The sequence below is a fragment of the Lagopus leucura genome, unplaced genomic scaffold (assembly GCF_019238085.1).
Source record: "Lagopus leucura isolate 7727_CA_CO unplaced genomic scaffold, USGS_WTPT01 Super-Scaffold_100001, whole genome shotgun sequence".
Classification (NCBI taxonomy): Eukaryota; Metazoa; Chordata; class Aves; order Galliformes; family Phasianidae; genus Lagopus; species Lagopus leucura.
Genome location: NW_024962262.1, coordinates 83,842,600 through 83,863,774, shown reverse-complemented (window position 1 = coordinate 83,863,774; position 21,175 = coordinate 83,842,600). Strand labels below are relative to the sequence as shown.

Genomic DNA, 21,175 nt, shown 5'->3' with positions numbered 1-21,175 from the left:
TGGAAAGAAGACAGTAGGATAGCACTGGCAATCTCAGTGCTGGAACTGGAAATAGATGTTTCTCTGATTCTCACTGTGCTTCATTTTATCTATCACTTTCTTTCAGTGAAACAAAAAGCTTGGTTGCTTTCTTGACATAAAACATTGGCATCTCCTTTGGAAGAGAAGACAGTGGAAATTGGAAACAATTTCTGTGAAAGCTGTACTCCTTACACCTCTCTGGCAAATCATGAATAGGATCTTGGTTAAAAAAATAATATAATGCTGTCTGAATCACACAAAATCTCCTTTTCTGTTTAACTTCTTAGTACCATTTCTCATGCCTCAATGAGTTCTTACTCTGATTTTTTTTTCTTTTAATCTTGTGCCACAGGCACATTTTGAAAACAGGTTTATGGGAAATAAATGCTTCCTGTGCTTTGTATAAGTGATGCCAGGTGACATATCCATTGCGTTCAAATTGGATAACCTCTGCAATCATGCTATTATTTGTCTGCTCTTTTCAATGATGTCTGAAGACATGAGCTCAGGTCTTCCTAGCAGTGCACTTGAACTGATGAAGCTGTCTTTATGTGTGCATTCCTGCAAGTAAGATCAAATGCCTGTACCTAGTGGGAAAATTTGCTGCTATATAATTTACATTAATGAAACACGTGGAACATATTTCTGTATGCTGGGTAATACCTGCAGCTGAGCAAAAGAATCAGCACTGTTTTTAAGTATGCATATAACAAAGGACAGCAGGATGTTCCTGGTTAAAAGAACACTCTGCTCTTTCCTCTGGTTTTGCTTCTGGCTGGCAATTTTTGAGAAAGCTTTGAAAAGTTTAAAGACTGGAATATCAGGATCCACTACAAAAGGGGATGCTTATGGGCACTTTGTGGTGACCTGTGATCAAAAGACAGAGCTTACTGTTGTTTAATATGCTTGTGAGCCTGTATACTTGAATGAGGAGGTTTGACTTTCAGGTGTTTTGCTTTTTGAGGTGCTGGCGTGGTGTGCAGACAAGCTGCAAAAGACAGAATCACTCTTTCCTCCTCTTCTGTTTTGCCCTCCTGTATATAGATCTCCTGCTAGTTAGAGGTTGTAGATGAAATGAACACATTCAGATTTCTGCTCTGAACTGGGCTCAGATCCTATATCTGCCATCCTGTAGCGAGCTCTGGTCACAAAACTCAGCACCTGGCTTATGCTCTCTTCTGACTAGGAATTCAATCTCTCTATGAAATTCTTTAATGTTTTCTGTTAGAAACTATTTTGTTAAAAACTAGCAACCCAAAGCACCAATCCACATTCTGTGCAACTGTGTTCTGTAATAGTTCTTGGAAGTGGTTATGAAAGGTGTGATCTGACATTTTATGATAGGCAAAGTGAGAGAAACAAATGCGGAGCCTCTTGAGATAAATGCCTCATTTAACTTCTGTACATTCCTTTTCTTTTTCACTTACAGTGCCTGATACTGAAACACTGTTAGTTGCTTGCAGCATTCCAGGAAATGCTTTTCCTGTCTTTTCTAAACTTCTGGGTTAGAACAGAAAACCGTTCTGTTGGTTGGCTTCAAGTGGATCAGTATGCACTGCTCTGTTCCATTGTGTGACACTTCATTGACCTTCAGTGAAGATACAAGAGAGGATAAATTTAGCCCATCCTTTTCCCATTGATAAGAAGGAACTGCATATATGAAAATAATTCCTAGTCCTACTTTGTAGTTACCAACAGGATCTGGAGGTCAGACTACTTCCTGAGGGAAAGAAGGAGCAATGAAAGCTAAAGCTAAGGCTACAGAGATGAGGACCTGGGGATGTTCTTTCTAAGTATATTACGTACATTTGAGGTGGGAGAAATATATAGTGTTTTTGTCTTTAATTTTAACTGTGAATTATGTGCAGTAAAAATGACTGGGTATTAAGTAAATGAAGCAGCAACTTTATTTGGGAAATTGTAAAAGTGCCCCAGGAATACTTTGTATTTCTATACAAAAGAAAAGTGAAATATTTTTAGATACTGTTCTGCAGCTTGCCCTCTCTTTCTGTAAATATTTGGTATTTTTCTGTTAAATTTGTTAATAATTTTGGAAAAAAACTGGAGAGACGTAATTTAAATAACTCAGTACTGTCTAGCTCTACAGCATTCACAGGAAGCACTCCTCTTCCAGCGTCAAACTGTTTTCTCACATAACTTTCCCATTTAGGGTAGTGATTTGCAGCTGCAATCTAAAAACTTTCCTCCTCTTTCTCTTCAAAGGTTCTTGAAAATTTATTGTATGTAAAGACTGACAGAAGTGACCTTACTGTCCTTCTGGTCCTTCTGTTTTTTTCTGCTTCAGTGTTTTTGGTTGTTTCAGTGGCTCGCTTTTTTTGTTGTTGTTATTTTCTTGGCTTTTTTTGTTTTGTTTTGTTTTTCCTGATTCATTCATTGGTATTTCATCCTCACTCTCCTTTAATTCATTTCTTCCTATTCTAAATTAATGCAGGTGTCTCAATTGACTCTGTCTGGGGTATATTAACTGTGTTTCCGTTCTAGCTCTTCTAAAATTTAGTTTCAATCCCTTGCAGCCTGTTTTTCACAAGGATTCTCAAGCTTTTGATTTTGTTTCCTAGCCAAAGCTTGAACTACTAATTGCCTTTCATGCTTTCATCCATACATGTCCTGGGATTTCTTCTTTCACTGGCTTTCTTTCTTTGGTTCTTAATAGATTGTCCTCTGACTTTTCTTTCAAAGTACAAAAAAAATAGGGAATCATTTTTCTCATCTTCCCTCTTGACACTATAATTTTTGCAATAACTGCAAGTAAGAATGACTGGAGCCAAAAGCGTAAGCTAAGTTAAGCTTACCATGTTCACGGGATGAATCTTAGAGATCTAAGTGGATTAGTTTTCTGAAAGAGTCATATGTACTTCTAATATCTATTCAGAGGATAAGGATATTATTTTATAACAGTAATTTGTGGAAAAACAGGGAACTGCAACCAAATGCTTCCTTGCAATAAAGGGTAAAACTGACAAGGGAATGTCAGAGACTTATACGTGGGAAATTACATTCACATTGATTTAAATTGCTTTTAGAATTAGTCTCTAACCAGACAGTACTCCCACTGTGCCATGTGGTTTATAACTAAACAGATGGGGAACATTTTAGAATGACTAAGCAAAATATGAGAAGAAAAATGGTGCATTAAAAACAAAAGTCAATATGTTACATTTCAGAGAAGACTTCCAGATTGTCTACAATTTGCAGATCATTTTTTCTAAGCTATGGTGATTGCTTGGCCAAATGAATGCAGGTGATGTACTTAGTTCTTCCAGTGTGTTGTTTCTTGCCTGCTCTGGCAGCCCCACTTGAGCCTGACAGAAAAATATCCTGGTGCTCCCTGCCATGAGATGACTGTTCCACTGCAGTACAGTATAAGAGTGAATGCCAAGGGAACTAAGTAATTGAACTGATGAGGCTTTCAATAATCAGGGTCAAACTAGCTGACAAAGAGATCTAACCAACTAACCTTTTCCTGTTTTCCGCAGCTGGTTACCAGATCTCATGTCTCTCATCTCTCTGTCTCCATTTATTTCAATAATGCATTCTGCAAACATTAACTTAGTTCCCTTTTCTCTCATCTACTTAGTAATATATTTTCCTTTGACTAGCCTTTTTTACTGCCTTTACCGCATTCATGAAGGTAGCCATCAGGCAGGCTCAGTACATCTGAAGAGCTCATTGCCCGCTGCCCACTTGCACCTGTCAGTCTGACCTATGGTCTGCTCATTTTGACTAGCGAGGCTTCTGGACAGTGTCTCAGCTCCACCATTTCTTCCTCTTCAGCACTTCTGAAAACACTTCCATACAGAAGATTTTCTATCCAGCTCATTCAGCCTCTTCTTTTATCTCAGCTATAGCAACATCCTTCACCCTGGCCTTGACAAATAGCGTTCTGCTCCACTTGTAGCCATGAAGAATACTGCTAAAAAGATCACTCTCTTTTGGTATCCCTCTCTCACAGCTTTCCTTTTTCTATAATGCATCAGAAATAACTACTTTTGCCTTCCAGGTTCTTTAGAGTCCAACCTTGCTGTAGCTATTACTAGTCATTCACTGTCAAGATGCTGACTCTTGCCTTTGATCAACCTATTATAGCAGCCTCCGCTGCCTACTTGTTAAATTTTTAAACAGCCACTTGTGTATGTACTCCTGTGCTGCCTGTCATGCTTGGATGAGCTTCTCCAGCCAGAAACTTGAACTAAACAGGCACTTTCCACTCTTCCTCTTTCTAAACTCTGAGTTCAAAGCCCAAAATATTGTTGTCGTCCCTTGCTTACTGTCCCCAGCATAAATATTTAACTCCCTGTAGCTCTGTAACTCATGGTGGGCATTTATCATACAAAACCCTAAGGTCTGGTGTTGTGGGTAACTAGAGGTCCACAATGATAAGTTACTAATCATCTTATAGCACACTGTACCATCTATTTAAAGCAGGTACCTCTGCTCAGTGCATAAAGGAATTTATTCAACAGGCTATTGTGAAGAGTGGTGTGAATCTGAGCAATGCTTTACTGTCCTTCACCAAGAAAAAAGGAAGAAAATAGATCTGTTGCCTCTTTCCTTCTGTATTACAACTTCTAATTGACCCAAGTGAAAAGAAAACAAAATATTGGCTTATTTTAGTAGATGTAATAAACAGACAAGATAGAGGCAGCTCCCTAGTGTACATTTTAAATAAACACAACAGAAAAAGAAGAAAATTATTTGCTGAAGTAATGAACAGCAAGATGGTTTCTGAATTCAAGGCATTTCAGGAAGATTTAGAAAAAAAAAAAAAAAAAAGAGTAAGTTTAATGAGCAACAAATAGAAAGGAAGGGGAGAGGAGTGGACTCTATGAAGAAGAGGCAGAGGAAAGATAAGCACGTGACATCTCATGTTGATTAAAATCCTGCCTAGCTTTGTAAAACTGACACCTTTCTCTGGACAGTTTTGCCTATCAGTGTTCTCCCTAAGATGGGTAAGGTGAAGTGAGACCAAACAGCTTCAGGAAATTAAAAGCCCACAATTCCCATCTGTTTCATAAGCAGGTACCAGGTGAGAGTGCTGCTGAAGCTGAGGCAGGAAGAGCCAAGCTACTTACTACTGGCTGTGGCCCTTCTTCCTTAAAGTGCTTTCAGAGCAGGCATGGAGGAAGTCTTTAACCATACTCTCTGCCAAGATACAAAAGAACTCTGTTAGATTTGGGAAAAGATGGAAAGAGGAAAGGGAGAAGAAGATGGAGAGGAGGGGGGAGGGGGGGGAATAAAAAGGGCTGAAAGGGGAGGGGAGATAAAATTAGCACACTTCACTCTTTATTAAAGAAAAAGTAAAGTTTGTTTCAAAGTTAGTTATTTTCTAATAACATAATTTTCCTAACTAAAAATACAGAATACTTTTTTTATTTCTGAAAGTATTTATAATAGACTTGCTCCAGAAGAGCAACTGATGTGACCAGCACCCACTGACATTTATCAATGCTTGCTGAATGTTGATGGAGACCAAACAGTGGATTTGATCACAGTGAGGCGGTGGGTGATGTGTTGTAGCAGTGGATCACCTCCGCTGGTGCAGATTTCTACAAGAGCAGCATGCAGACTCCTGTTCATTCCAGATGAAAATGCGTAGCTAACATTGGAAAATAGTGTTTTCTAGCTGAGAATTTTTTCCATCAAACAGAGTTATTGTGCTCTTTGTTTCTGTTGTAGTTTCTATGGAAACAAATAGGAGGCATTACCTTCAGAGCAACACACATACATTTCCAAAGTGGTATAAGAAAGCTTCAAAAGCTTCTTACTCCAAAATGGTGTTAGGGAGGGAAAATCAATCCTCATTAAAGCTAGTGTAATACATTTGGAAAGCCAGAAAACTGGTGGAGGAGTGTACGTTGTTAATTAGGAATTGCAGATACATATGAAAAGTTAAAGATAACAGTGTGGGATGAAGAGGAAGAAATAATTTCAGTATTGCAGAAAGATGGAATTCTAACAATGGTGTGCAGCTGATACTAGATAAGGATGGTAAAAGTATCAACCATCAAAAGGCAGAAGAATTGGCTATGAATTTTTCTACTCCGATTTGGAACAAAGCAAATCATATCTTTCACGTATATTAATCTTGATTTACTCATATCTGACAGTGATAAGAACTACTTCCTATTCAATCAATAAGTTGGGAAGGTGTTAAACAGCAACTGTCAGAGCTAAACATTTTTTTTAATTGACAGAGCCAGATAACTTGCACCCTAGAGTAATAAAAGAGCTCACTGTGAAATTCTCTGAACCATTGATGTTGATTTTAAATAAACCACAGAACAATGAAGAAGTTCCAGAGTACTAAAAACAAATTCAATGTACCAATAATTTATGAATTAAAATATATATGGCAATAAGTCGAGTTGGCAACCTGACATTAATCTTGAGCCAAAACTCAGAAAGGCTGATTTGGAACTCAAATCTGTAAATATATGTAGCCTGCTGTGATAAACTGTTTAACTGTGTATGGGAGATGTAAATATACATGTGAAATCATTACCATTTGGTGCTTTGTTGTGCCTGGGTCGTTGTTTTTTTTTTTGGCCTGGAGCTGTTCAGTGCTGCTGTTAAGACTGCAACAAGCAGTACAGGATAATGCTTCTCACCAGTCATGGCCCTTCTGTGGGCCAGGGAGAGAATCTCTAGCTTGCACTCAGTTTAGCCAGAGCTCAAAAATGCCCTGGTGCATGATGTTCAGTAGAGTGTGCAAAGCAGGAAGACATCCTTGCATTTTACTAAGATCTCTATGAAACCTGGTCAGGGGATAGGTATAATCAGAAGTGCAGCCATTTCTCGTGATCCGAAAATAAATCCCCTTCTTATGTTCACTTATCACAAATGTTCTTTTGTCCTTGATCCCCACTGGGTTTACCAAAACAGTCAGACAATGCCCTACTGACTACCCCAAGCAATTCTAAAATGGGCTTTTAGTGATACAGCATCAGATCTACAGCATTAGTGTGTGTATGATTATGTATACAAATTTAAATGTGGGATTAGACATATTGGAAGGATTGAAAGAAAACAAATGACAAATACCCAAATTATAGATGTGCTTACTTTCTTGCTTGTCCTTGGTTTTGAAGCTATCACTTATTATACCCTGAAGGGGTGAGATGAAGCTTAGGTCACTGGGATTCTGTGTATCTGCCTTCAGGAATTACAGTCCTAATATGCTTCAGATCTGTGCGTACTTCACTTTACTGTTCCCACATAATGCTCCTGAAATAAAAAGTCTTTTCACACGTGATAAAATGCAGACTGAGACAAAGTGAGCATAGGTGGGAAAGACACGGTTGTGTGCTGCTGAAAAAGCAGAGTTTGGACACTGGAGCATCAGGGATCTTCCACCAAAGGTCTGTTGTGGTTTTTGACATGTCCCCTTGCTTCAGTTTCCTTGAGTATAGTACTTGGTTAGGCCAGAAAAATACTTAGATTTCATTAGAAGATATTTTGTAAAGCATCCTTACTACAAATTAGGAGAGCTTTGGTAATGTGCCTACTCAGTATTTCATTCCTAGTATGTTACTAAAAGCAACCTCACTTCGTTTGTTTGTTTGTTTTAGATTTGGGGTCTGGAGACCACAGCCTATATAGATGAACTGATTTTAACTTCAGAAATGAGAGGCAGAGAAAGGCAAGACTTGTAATCCATGTGGAATGCAAAAAAATAATTGCGTTTTTAGTCTAGAAAGTGTCACTAGAAAGTGTCACTGCATCTTCTGTAAAGAACACAGAAATATTTTCTTGTCAGTAGCGGTAGTCTTGACAGCCTACAGCATGTGTCAGTAGTGGATCAAATATTAAAAGTAATTTTTAATAAGTGGGAATCAAAGAGGGATTAGAAGAGCTCGGGGGACTTGGAGATGAGACCAGTTCAGTGAATCCCACAGCTCAGGGGCGTAACAGGCGAATGCTCTGCTACCCACAGATGAGAGACTTGACAAGCGGGCTGATGAATTTGAGATTTATTATTAGAAAGTAGGGACTGAGGGTATGTATAAATGGAGATCAGTTTTGATAGGTATGAAAGGGATGTTTCAGACAGGTAATGAAAAACTCACAACAAAATTTTAAAGTTAATGTGTCGACTGAAAGGAACCAGATATAAATCTGCTGTAGCTGAAGTAATGTGATTGGATTTATTGCCACTAGTAAATGTAAAGGGATGCAGTATACTGAACAATGTGGTCATTTGTGAATATTATTTCATATAATGTATACCTATTGTTGCAATCACAAAGCTATAAAAATGGGCTTCAGAGCAAGGCAGGCAACACACAGGGTAGCAGTAATACCTGCAAAGTAGAAGCATGTTACCCAAGTGACTGCTTTTGAGAAAAGCTTTCAAGAAGTTATTCATAAATGCACTAAGAAACCGAAGAAGAATATAAAGTTGAAATTTTTGGAGGATTCATCAGACACACATAACTGCCACCAGATGGGAAAACAGAATATGACAAACTGTACATAAATAAAAGACAGATGAAAAGGGGGAGGGTGAAATTGGGAATTTGATTTCAGAATGCATTGTCTTATGTATCCATCATCTGTAATGCCTTCTATCTCCTTCATGTGTGCGAAAGTGCATGCCTTTTCCTCCCTTTCCTTCTTCCTCCCTCCCTTTCTTGCTCTTCCTTTCAGAGATTGACAGACCACAGTTTGAAGAGAAGCTCGGAGAGAAATCCATACCATTCTTTGTCATACTCCATGAACTGAGTGATCTCATGAGAAATGAGACCTTTAGCAGACGACAGACCTGAGAAGAATGTGGATATGGATCTCCTACAAAATATTTTGGTGTGTTACAGTAGCAAAGAACTGCATCAGTTGGGTCAGTGCTGAACCTCTGCATGGCTTAGAAATAATGTTAGAAGTCATTACTCTTTGAGCAGAAAGCATTAATATAAAGCTACAGGTTATATTAATGTAGTTTTTAACCATTTTATTGCTATTATTGTTGGCTTTAAGAAAAAAAAAATCTCTCATACCTTTGAGAAACAGTGGTTAAGTGATTATTTTTTCTGTCCTGTGCAGAATTCAATAGAGGTATTATGATTTTATGATTTTTGGTTGTTGGTATTCCACATCATAACATCACATAGAGCACTGGGAGTTAAAGAGTTAATGCTCCAGTTCCAGGCACCTGATCGGAAGAGAAGAACTACATACCCCAGAAGACTTTGTGTTCAGAGAGAGGATATAACCTTTTATAGACCATCTGACCTTCCTTTCCCTTTTTCAGCTCTCCTCCCTGCTGCTTGACCTGACTGCACATCTCACCTCAGCGCTATGGTGAGGACTTTCCACCTTTTGGACACTCTCTCTCATTATACTTGATTTATTAGCTTCAATTCTAATTATACTGTATTATAGTGTGTTATCTTGCATTCCGATACCATATTTAGTAAATCAGTGTGTTTCTCTTCAGATCATTGATGCTATTTTCCATTATTTGGGTCCTCTGTTTCCTCTTTCTGGAGGCACGGATCTGCTGATCCCTCTGCCCTGCTAGTCAGGGAACCAGGCTGAACCAGCCCATAAACCACTGACAACTGGAAAGTTACATCTGCCCGAAACTGCCACTGTCTCCTTTTCTGAAACACTTTTTTTTTTTTGCTAATTTGTAATCAAAGTATTGAAGTATTGAGCATTTCTCAGTCATGAGATATTTATATTTCTCAATAACTCATCTATATAATATTACATTCTTTATCCATGAAGACTTATGATTTAACTGGAATGTTGTATTATTTTAATATCCACTCTTCAAGAATTTTTAGTACTATAGCTTGATGAGCCTGATTCCTCATGAACTGCAGTCATCTAGTAAAGCTTATTGTACTGCAGTTTATACCCTTCTTTGAGCAGGTTGAAAACGGAAAGACCAGATGCCTATGATCATTTGTGTCTGGATGGAGGCAAACACCAACCTGTGTGTGTTTTTTCTTCTATTACCTCATCACCATGAAGATATGGTTTTGAATCTCATGATTTTAGTGATCTGAAATGGAGCTAGCAAGTAGGAAAGTCTCTGAAGAGATGATCTATTTTATCACAGAGAAGATAATTCATAGCATGGCTTACTTTATATACAGTAATATATTCTGATGTATAAGTTCAAGAAAGGCAATGTTTTCCTTTCAAATTCTTAGTCAGAAATAAAACAGTGTCCTCTAAAAATGCTCTGGTTGACATTTCATTTCATTTATCATGCAATTTGCTCCTTATTTTGCTGCCCTGATGTCACTCACTAGTGACAGACAAAAGATTGATATCTTTGCCAATCATTTTAGATCTCCTCATGACTTAAAATGTCTTTGAAACAAAAGGTTTTTTATAACTCAAAGGTAAAGCAAATTACGACATAAAATTATATTTTCTTTCTATATGTTAGAAAAAGAGAGAGCATTTCTAGATAGCAGATAAAAGAACCTCAAAACTGTGAAAACTAATCTAGATCTTCATTTAAAGCTTTTAAAATACTTACTATAAGCACTTGTAGGTAGATCTGTAAAAAATATTTAGATACCTAAATTTCACTGATATCAGATAAAGATTGGAGTCTAAACATCTTCTATTTCTTAATCTTTTTTTTTTTTTTTTTTACTATTTGCATAATGCTAGGAAAAACACATAGTTGATAGCAGTATTTTGACCTCTTTAGTCTTTTTAATGGCATATTGTTGACTCAAGCAGATGTTTTTGCATCTTGGAGTTTAGTTTCTACTAATAATTGCCAAGATGCCATTTATGAAATTAACATTACATTTCCATTGTTTCTTTTTTAAGTTTTCTACCAAATGCATGTACTTAGGTAATTTTTTTCTTCAACAAAATGACTGTGCTACTGAACTGTTGTCCAGTGACTTTTCTTCATTCTGGCATACTGAGAAATTTGCATTCAGTGAATTTTTGCAGTGTACTTTTTTGTATGATGTATCTCGGCTAAAGCCAAGCATCCATTCAAGAAAATATTGAGGAGTTTTGACCCAATTTTGGAAAGTATGAAGCTTGTTAGGAATTTGCTATTAAAGGCCATGTATAAAGTCCCAGCTATTTATAGAACTCCAACAGATGGCATGAAAAAGTATATTTTCTTCATTCTGGGAAACATACAGTGGAAGGCATGCCAGAATATGGCAACATGTGGACTGATGAATGGATGGGAGATGACTGAAATTTTTTGCCACCTTCTTTAGTGTAGCAATGTGGAATTGTAGAATCATTTCACTGGGAAAGGACACTTAAAGGACATCTAGACCAATTCCCCTGCAGTGAACAGAGACTAGATCACAGTGCTCAGAGCCCTGTCCAGATTGACCTTGAACATCCCCAAAGACCGGGCATCCACTACATGGGGACGTAAAATTAAGTCACCAGGTAACTGGCTCTAAACAAACAGCATAGATTACTAACCCAATCTGTAATCATGCCATGGGTATGCATTGTGGTGCACTTGTTTTGTTCTTGGGTTGACTACCTTATTTTTGGCCTATCTTGAGGCAGAATACTAAGCCATATAGACCTTTGATTAGGTCTGACTTAGTATGAAGCTATTATGATGCTTTATTTGTATTTCATGCATAACTCTCTTCATTTATTCCCCAGATGCATGTACAAATGCAAGCTTTACTAACATTTCCACTCAATCAGGACGCAGCACATGCTTCACTTCATGATTACTGTTTCACATCTGAACTGAGTAGCATCCAGAAATAGGAAACATCACTCAGAAACATCAGCATGTTGCAGAAAAGAAGGATGAAACATCTTCACCCATGGTGGAAACAGCGTGAATATACATTTGTCTTGCATAGTTTATATATTTTGCTAAAAGTCATAGATTTGATATAAAAGGAGTGATCATGGGGAACAGCTTGATATTCTCTTGAATAAATGAGATGTGCCATCTGCCTTGCCTTCAATATGTGGGCATGTATTATGGGCTTAGTGATAAAAAGAGGCAATGAGGTTGGTGATGAGCAGGGTGAGTGGAAGCGTTACACAGAAAGACTGGTGGCAAGGTTTGAGATGCTGACACCACCTAATGAGTGCCACTGCTGCACCAGGGCTGGAGAGCTTACTTGCATCCCCAAGGACACAGAGGAATGGGGCACATAAGTATGCATATGATGTGCTTCTCAGGATTATTTGTGGGCCTCTTTGATAAGGAAACTTTGTTTCCTCTGCTCCTCCATCAAGAGAGAGAAAAATTAAGCAATGCTTTTTTTGTATTATTTGAGGAGCTGTGTGAACATGTACATATATATGTGTGTGTTTATATATATGGCATTTGCATGAATGTATTCAAACATTCAACTAAGAGTGCAGACAGTGCAGGATGTTCACTGTCTGTACTATAGCCCACTGAACTGGCACAATGAGGAATTACACATGTAGATGTATGTTGTGTCATTTACAGTGTGTAGCCACACAGTTTTTACTATGTGATCAATCTTATAATGAAATGTGCTATGTGAATTCATAGCTCATATGGGCTAACAGTGAAGGTCAAATGCAAAAGTTTGTTGAAGTGTCACCGGTGGAAGGACAGAATCAATTGTTCCCACATTTTAATAAGTTTTCAAATGGATGGTTCTTTCTGTCTCTCCACCACCCTTTCCAGCACTCATGTTAGACCATAACATTTGTCTGGCACTGACTTTCAAAGAGAAGTGAAATTATTTATTCATACCACTAAATTTATTTTATTTTTAAAACATATTATTGCAGAAATTTTTGTATTATATATTAGAATGTTTATAGATTCTTTTACATTACTAGTAGGTAACATACTACTAACTATTAGGATTATGCAGTACTGCTTTTTCTGTGTGTCTTTACAAAGCAAAGTCAGTCAAAATAGTATTTTTCTAATAAATACTGAGAGGACTGAGTTAGAGAAAGCATTGATTTAGATTCATTTATCTTTTCTTTTAACTTCATAGCTGTGGTAAGAACTGGAATTTACTGTAAATGTACACAGAGCAAGTGTTAATAGATGTTATCAACTACACTGACATTTCTGGGTTGGGTTTCCTACTTTGGACTACAGGACTTGAGTCACAGTCCTATCAAGCAGTGGACTGATGCTAATTAGATTTTTATCTGACCTCGTGGGTATTAAAGCAGCTACTAGCTAGCTGAAAAAGTACAGAACTGGGTCCTTGTGTCTTAAAAAAAGGAGTATATATTTATTCTAGCTCACTGGAAGAGATTTCTGTCTCACCTGATTTATTTACCATTCCACCTTTCCTTTCTTTCTTTAGGAACTTCTTTGCTCATCTACAAAGTTCATCATTATTCTTTGAACAGTCATTTCTTCAAATAAATAAAATGCTAGGAATGTCACTGCAAGCAGAAATGTTACTGTGCATTATACTCTTCTCTTTTGTTGATCAGCTTGACAGAGGTTTATTGAGGGCTACATCTTTCCAGTTAGCATACAGGGAGAAGCACCATTAAAATGTGGTTCTGTGGTGACACAAAGCTGGTCAGCGTTCTAAGTAAGGCACTATTAAAGTGGAAAAGCAAATTCATTTTATGAAAAATTGAAGGTTTAAAGTAACTTTCATTTTACATTATATTTATTTTATGATGATTGTGAGACTGAGTTTTCACAGAAAAATCTACTACTGAGATTTAGAGCATGGAGTCCAGCCAGGGGATGGTTGAACTAGATTCTTTATTGTTTTTTAGGAATAAAAGGGTTTTTGTTATTTTTCTTTTTCTCCATTTGCATTCGAACAATTGTTATTTTGGATCTGACAGATTCTTTCCACAGCCTCGCCTTTCCTAGCTCTCCCTTGAAGCCTTCTCTGCATAAGAATTAATCCTAGCAAATGTATAATTGAAATTGATTCATTTTTGCAAAACATTTTGCTTCAGCCAAATTGCATTTTTTGTAGCTGAAAAAAAAAGTAATATGACAGGTTGTAATTATATTCTCTACATAGCCATTGGGAAGAAAGTATAGAGGATCAAAGTGGTAAATGAGAATGTGAGTTACTCATAATTTTTTATTCTCCTGCATAGAATAATAGTAAACCTCATCTATCTTAGAAAGACATGGCACACATCCAGACACCAGGTATTGTCTATGTCTCTGTTTACAGCGATTGCATAAAATGATCAGTATTGAACATTCAGTGGAAGCAGATTGCAGGCACAGCATAATTAGGTTGCTTAGGTGACTGCCTTTGGATAAACCAATTTCTAATAAACTGTGTGTTGGTATGCTTATTCTCAACTTCTCCAAAATATACATGCTGCTTACTTATTACTGCTCACCTTTTCTTGTGCAAGGGTAGATTTTACTCATGAAATGCCCTGAGAGGAGATTTTAGTGAAGAAAGGAGCTAGTGCTGAGCTCTTTAAGATATCTCAGCTATCAAAATCAGTGATTGACATTTCAGACAACAGACTTGTGTTTCCTGACATTTTTAGTTTTCTTTTATTCCCCTCTATCTCTTCTTCCTTCTTGGCAGGGGACAATATATTTTTCCCTCTAGATATAGACCTTGTTATAGATATTCCAGTGATATGGTCTGAGTCCAAAAGCAGTAAGGCACATATGCACATATGGAAATCATTCTAAAATCACGTCATATAATGTTGTCAAAACTAAGAAGATGGCTTTTTAATGAATCGATCGGATTAACTAAACTGTAGGGTTCTGCAGGCCTGAGATTTCCCAGCTGGCTTCTTGGTTTGATAGTAAACAAACAGACTCAGTCAACATATTTTCTGGCAGATCTTCCTCCCTAGGGAAAGCCAAACTTCTACACCTGAGACAAGGCAGGAGAGTAGTCAGAAAGATCAGGAGTTGGAGGGAGGCAGTGAGACTGTCTGATCTTCAGTGGATGAGGTTGGACACATGGGAGTCTGCATCTCAGGGTGGCACATAAAAGAGAAAAGTCAGCTAGGTCTGGTATCCTGAGCCTCACATTGAGGTGTAACAGCCAGTATGTAAGTCCACCCTGTAATGCAGTGTACAAACTACCTCAGGAGCTAAAGCTCTCTCCTGGCTGTTTTCTGTAGTGTCTCCTCCCCTGACTACTCAGCATCAGTTCTAAATGCCTATTTCTTTTTCCATCTTTTTCCTCTGAAGCAGCTGAAAATGGTTTCTCTCTTTTGTGTGGAAGTCAGGTGCAAGTTGACAAGAAGTACTCTTTCCAGTTATTTTTGCTTTAGTTGTTCTGAATATGTATTGTATGAATTCTCTTGTGGCTGCAAAATCTAGTTCAGGTTATCAACAGTACAGTTTTGTGGGCATAGCATTTCTAAAAATATATTATAAGCTGCTGTATAATCAGCCTGTCTCCTTCTAAGCGTTCTATTGAATAGTTACTCAATACCAAGAAGGTACTCTCATCTTGAGGATGCCAACTACATGGCGCCAAACAAAGTCTGAGCTTTGCCATACTAATACTGGTGGCAAGCAGGGACGTGGTTTAACGACTTTGCAGGTCAGACTGACAGTTGGATTAGATGTTCTGGAAGGTCTTTTCCAAATAAAATGATTCTTAGATTTCTACAGATTTGTAGAATATATGTAACTGAAGCCTGTGTTCTTAAAATGCACTAAAAATCATATTATTAACAACATTTTAAAATGCATAATAATCAAGCTGTCATCTGTTGTATGTTTTTTACCCCAGCCAAGCTGTCAACTCTAATAGGTTATGCATTATCCTGCATGCTAGATATCTATATTTTTAAATTCTTCATCCTTTATATCACAAAGGAAATAACCTTGAACCTGTACCTATTCACTGTTTTACAAGAGAAGATTCACCACATAAGGGAATCTTATTATCATTCATTTAAAATGCCTTTGACCGCATTCACACACATAGCACCACTTTCTGCTTTTGTCTTTGTCACTTTATTTTCATCATTTCTACTTTTTGTCTTTCTACCATTTGGTTTTCTGTTGGCATTTCTCTACTTCTGCGTGTGGCTACTTTTAAAATCTTCATTGGATGCCATTTTACTTCCAAAGTATTTCTTTCAGGGAGCTGTAGACTTTGCCGTGTTTTCTACCCAGGGATATATACTTTCTCCTGAAACCTGAATACAAGCCACTTTTTTAAGATTTTGTTTTACAACAAACGTGTTCATTCACGATAGGAGTGCTTTTATCACTGTGCAATCTGAGTTTTATCTCTCCATGTTCAATATGACTGTCTTTTTATCAACATGATTTAATGAAATACAAGAGATCATATTAAATTATGTATCAGTGTCTAAATTGTAAGTCATAAAGCGTCTTTCATATTCAAGGTGATATACAAAGCTTTTCAATGTGGCCTTATCTTGAGCAGCTCCTATAAAAAAATTTAGTTCTTTGTTCAATGTGTATTTGATTCATATTTTGTTTCTCTTTAGGTAGCTTCAGTTCTTTGAATGCAGGCTTCTGCAGAATGTTTACATTTCACATATAATGACCTTGTTCAAGCACAAAATACTACTAAGGGTTTTGTGTCACCTTCAGGATTTTGACTTACCTTTTGTGCCATCTTACTTCAATTCATTTTAATAGAACTTTGCAAATATGTCCTTTTAACCTTCAGCTGTTTTCCTTTTTCATGCTCCTTAAGTCTTGATATTTACTAACTAGGGACACTGTTTTGTTTTCTGTCCATCAGTTAGTTTGGTCAGTTTTCATTTTATTCTTTCTGATACTGCCTTATTTTATTATGTAATTATTTGTTTGAGTAATTTATTAATAATTCTCAGGCAAAATCTTCTAGTAATCTTACTCAGTGGCCTGGATTTCTAAAGCCATTACTGTTTAAGTTCAGATTAAAGATTTCAAAGGAATTTCTATTCAACGGGTGTTGGATTGAGCTTCAGACTTGTTGTAAAGGCTTTTTCCATGTTTTTTCCCATCTTGGTGTTCCCAGATGAAATTGTTCACTTTCAAAAAAAAATTCTCTCTAGGGAAGTCATATTTTTGAAACTTATAGACTAAACTGATAACTGGTTTTGATATCTTTCATTTTGCAGTAGGCTGCTAAACAGATTCTGGTTCTCCAAAAGGTCATTTTAAAAAGCCAAAAACTGTATTTCCACCTGGCTTCATGAGAAGCCAAAGTCCTGCTATAATTTCTTCCAGTTTTCTGCTGCACTTCTATGCTGCATTTGTCCATATTTCCTTCTATCCTTACCTTTTTCTTCTGTTTTGTTTTTAGATTTGTTCCTCCTTATACCATATATAGCCTAACAGGTTTTTCAGGGACAGAAGGTCACCACTTAACAGCTGCTAAGGTATCTTGTAATATAGTGTGAGATAACTCTGATGAGGCTTCAAACCAGCAGGCAAAGCTGTCAAGACTTTTTTTTTTTTTTTCTTCTGGATAGTGAGCTTCCCAAGGAAGATAAAAAGACATTTATGTTATGTTTTGTTTATTTTTTTCTTAAAAAAACCCAAACAACTAGAGACCTGTTGATACAAGTTTTAAAAGAGAAAAAAAGCAGATAAGCCAACTTATAAATGTCTTATAACCAACTCTTTCTCCAGTCTCAGTGTCCTTGTAAAAGAACAGGTTTCTACACTGGGTTTTAGCCAATTTCTGACTTCCTGGATTGTAGCAAACCCTACTGAGCTCCCTGAGAGAGACCAAGTAGTTATTTCTAATGCTAGACTTTTCATACCCTGCTTTTCCTAGCATTTTCTAAATTTCAAAATCATTTACAGACTTCTTGATCCTTTCTGTGTCCCTTTTCTTCCAGTACCCACAGGAGACTTGATGATTTCTTTCCACCAGGAAGGTTGACCTGACTCATCACTCCATTTGTCTTAAAATAACAAAATAAACAAATCCAGAGCAAGAGAAACAGAGAAGTTATCACAGAAGATGCAGAAGCTTGCCTCTGACTGCTAATAAATATAAGTGATTACAGCAGCTCTCTCAAACCAACCTTTCCAGTCTCTCCATTGCAATTAACTGTACAACCAGGTTAACCATGATATACATGTAACTTTCATTGTAGTTGAAAGTAATATTTGTTTCTGAATCTGTGTATTTCTAGTTTGATTGCTGATGTTAAGGAAAACCTCTCCTGTCTATTTCCCTTCTCATTTTCTGGTATCTTAAAAATAGAATTGGTAATCTGAAAGACAAATGATATTTGTGCCTCTTTTGTAGTTATGTCAAAAATCCCAATAGGCCATTACTTCAAGCAGAATTGGATCAATGAGATGAATATTTGTACTCTGTCCTGCCCAAAACCTGGATGCACACAGGGGCAGTGATGACCAAAGTAGAAAGGACAAAAACATACCTGGGCAAAAGTTTTTCATTTTTATTTTCTCTAGAGACATAGACTGGATTAGCATAAATTAATTGTGAAAGTTCATCCCAGTTCAGAGGCACGAAGCTTACTGAATTCAGCCTTAAGAATGACTTTCTCCAGTGTTCACAAAGAGTGTGTACTCCTGTCCCCTTCAACTAAGTGCAACCATTATCCAATCCAAAAACTCATACAGTTGCTCTATCATGCTATACCATGGCCAGACAGGCAAGGGAGGCAATTGTCCCCCTCTACTCTGAGGTGCCAGCTAGAGTACTGCATCCAAGTCTGGCGCCCCTAAAACAGTAAAGGATCTGTTGGAGAGGGTCCAGAAGAGGGCTTGTTCAGCCTGGAAAAGAGAATGCTGTGGGGAGACCTTGTTGAAGGCTTCCAATATTTAAAAGGAATTTATAAGCATGAAGGAAGTCAACTTTTTACATAGGTAGATAGTGGTAGGACCAGGGGGAATGATTTTAAATTAAAGGAGGGAAGATTCATATTAAATGTCAGGGGGAAGTTTTTTACTGAGGAAGTGATGAGGAGCTGGAACAGGCTGCCCGGAGAGGTCATGGATGCCCTGTGCCTGGAGATGTTCAAAGCCAGGTTGGATGGGGCATTGGGCAACCTGGTCTAGTGCTTGATCTAGTGGCCAGCAACCCTGCCTGTGACAGAGGGGTTGAAAATTGGTGGTTCTTAACGTCTCTGCCAACCCAAGCCATTCTATAATTCTATAATAATTTTGTTGCTAAACAATATTAATGCATGAGTGTAATTTCCATGATGAGGTGATTTGAAGCTGTTTGATGTGATGCATAAGTTGAGAAGTTTATATGTGCCTAAATATGCTTTCCTGAATTCTTGACTGCATAATTTTTTTGACAAAAAGTACTGTATCACTCAAACACAGGTTCTCAACAGCTCTATTCAAATGATGCTTTGACAAATGTTTCAAATAATTAAATTTAATGAGGAGCTCAGGAGAAAAAATAAACTATTCATACTGTCCACTGGTCCACTTTGTGTGCTTAAATATATTTAACATCCATGGTGGAGAATGTGCATCTTCTTTCTAGAAAAGCTTCCCAGGTGGTTCCTGATGCAAAATTGATGAAGTTTTACATCTTAATAAAAACAGTTCCTGCAGATACAGAAAAGGTCATGTAGGAATTTTGTGTGTTAGAGGTGTTTTTAATGTAGTTTAACGCAGCCAATTTCAGTGCATTGTGAATGTGCTAGTCTGGTAACATTAAGACTATAGACCAGCTGGATTATAGGAATTGAGTGAAACAATGGTTCAGGGATCTTTGCCCAGCCTAGATGAAGGCATCATTGCAAGGATCATTATAACAGAGGCTTCCACTGACCACACATTTTGAGAGATTTGATCCCCCTCTCCCCTGCAAGCCCTACTCTCTGCAAAAATCTGAAAAGTAAATTAGTTTTTTAATAAATGCTCTGCCTATGAATGTCTGTGTAACAAATTATAGGTCTACTACTGTGATTTGAGCAATGGTCTGGGCAGATTTTCAAAAGAGCATTGGGGCTGATTAGCATCTAGCAGTTGATTTTTGAATTTCAGGGAACTGGAAATGGAGAGGACTTTATCTTCCAAAATGAGAACTGTGGAATATTAAACACTTGTCAAAACTTGCACAACCAAGAGAGAGGTGGTTCATTTGTGAAAATCTGCTGTTAATTGCTGCAGTCTTGTGGTAGGACACACTTTTCTCCCAGCTGAAAACTAACAGTTTAGTGTAAGCTTGTGAAGCAGTCCACTGTTCAGTGAAGAAAAGTAGTTATAAGGGAACTCATTAGAAGGAGCAGTGTTTGAAACCAGAACTTGTGATTACTTGTATTTTAGAATTTCTTTTCCATGTTTATTAGATGCTTCTTTTTCTCTTAAAAAGTATATTGTTTCTGAAATATATATCAGTATAGCAATTATAAGTATTATAAAGACTGTTCCAAAAGTAATGACTCCTATTTTATTATGGTGGTCCACAGTGGCAGATAGTTTTTGATGCTATGGCAGTAGAAATTGCACCTTTTCACCAAAATATGTGTTGTTGCCATGTGATAGATGGCAGCAGAGGGGCAGTCTGACATGAAAGTGCATAGAAAGAAAAGATGTGTCACTGAATTTCTCTGGGTGGAAAAAAAAGGCACCCACTGATATTCATCAACACTTGCTGAACATTTACGGAGACCAAACAGTGGATCTGAGTACAGCGAGGCAGTGGGAGGTGCGTTTCAGAAGTGGTGATAGTGACAGTGAGTCACTGCTGCTGGTTCAGATATTTATGAGCGCATCATGCAGGCTCTTGTTAATCACTGGTGAAAATGCATAGCTAGTTAGTGTGACTGTGTTGAAAAGTAGCGTTTTGTAGCTGAGAATTTGCTTTATCAAATAGTGGTATTGTACTCTGTATTTCCACTGAAACGAGGAACCTATGTAGTTCAATTGGGAAAAAAAACATCTTCTGTGCCTTTGGATGTACTGCAGAAGTAAACAATTATAAAATTCTCTGTTGTATTACTGCTATCTTTCTTCTCAGAACAGAATTATTTTTAAAACTACATATTGATTTCCTTCTTTCCACTTCAAACCTCCCCAGAAATGACCTCCACTGTCCTGCAAGGACCCCAGTTTATAATTTGTATCTCAGTTTCACAGTCAAGCAAAAGTTTCCTATTGATCCCTGAAGGACTACTGATGAGTTCCTCAGGGACCTGGGGCCAGAACAGGAAGCACTGCTGTAATGAGCACCCTTTGAGATAAACACTATGTGAAATAAAAGAGTCTGCAAAATGTCCTTAAATTTATATTTCT

The 21,175-nt window shown here is 37.4% G+C and overlaps 1 long non-coding RNA gene across 3 annotated transcripts; it reads left to right on the top strand.

Moving 5' to 3' along the window:
• The first annotated feature begins 1,617 nt into the window (after positions 1-1,617).
• Positions 1,618-18,869, top strand: LOC122178058. 3 transcript variants are annotated; one of them, XR_006178226.1, is made up of 5 exons: positions 1,618-1,834; positions 8,689-8,878; positions 9,290-9,339; positions 11,247-11,427; positions 17,785-18,869. It is a non-coding gene; the product is annotated as an uncharacterized LOC122178058 (long non-coding RNA). The 3 variants fall into 3 exon arrangements; XR_006178227.1 differs by having other exon boundaries at positions 1,620-1,834; positions 8,689-8,844; positions 11,252-11,427; XR_006178225.1 differs by having other exon boundaries at positions 1,621-1,834; positions 8,689-8,844.
• The last annotated feature ends 2,306 nt before the right edge of the window (positions 18,870-21,175 follow it).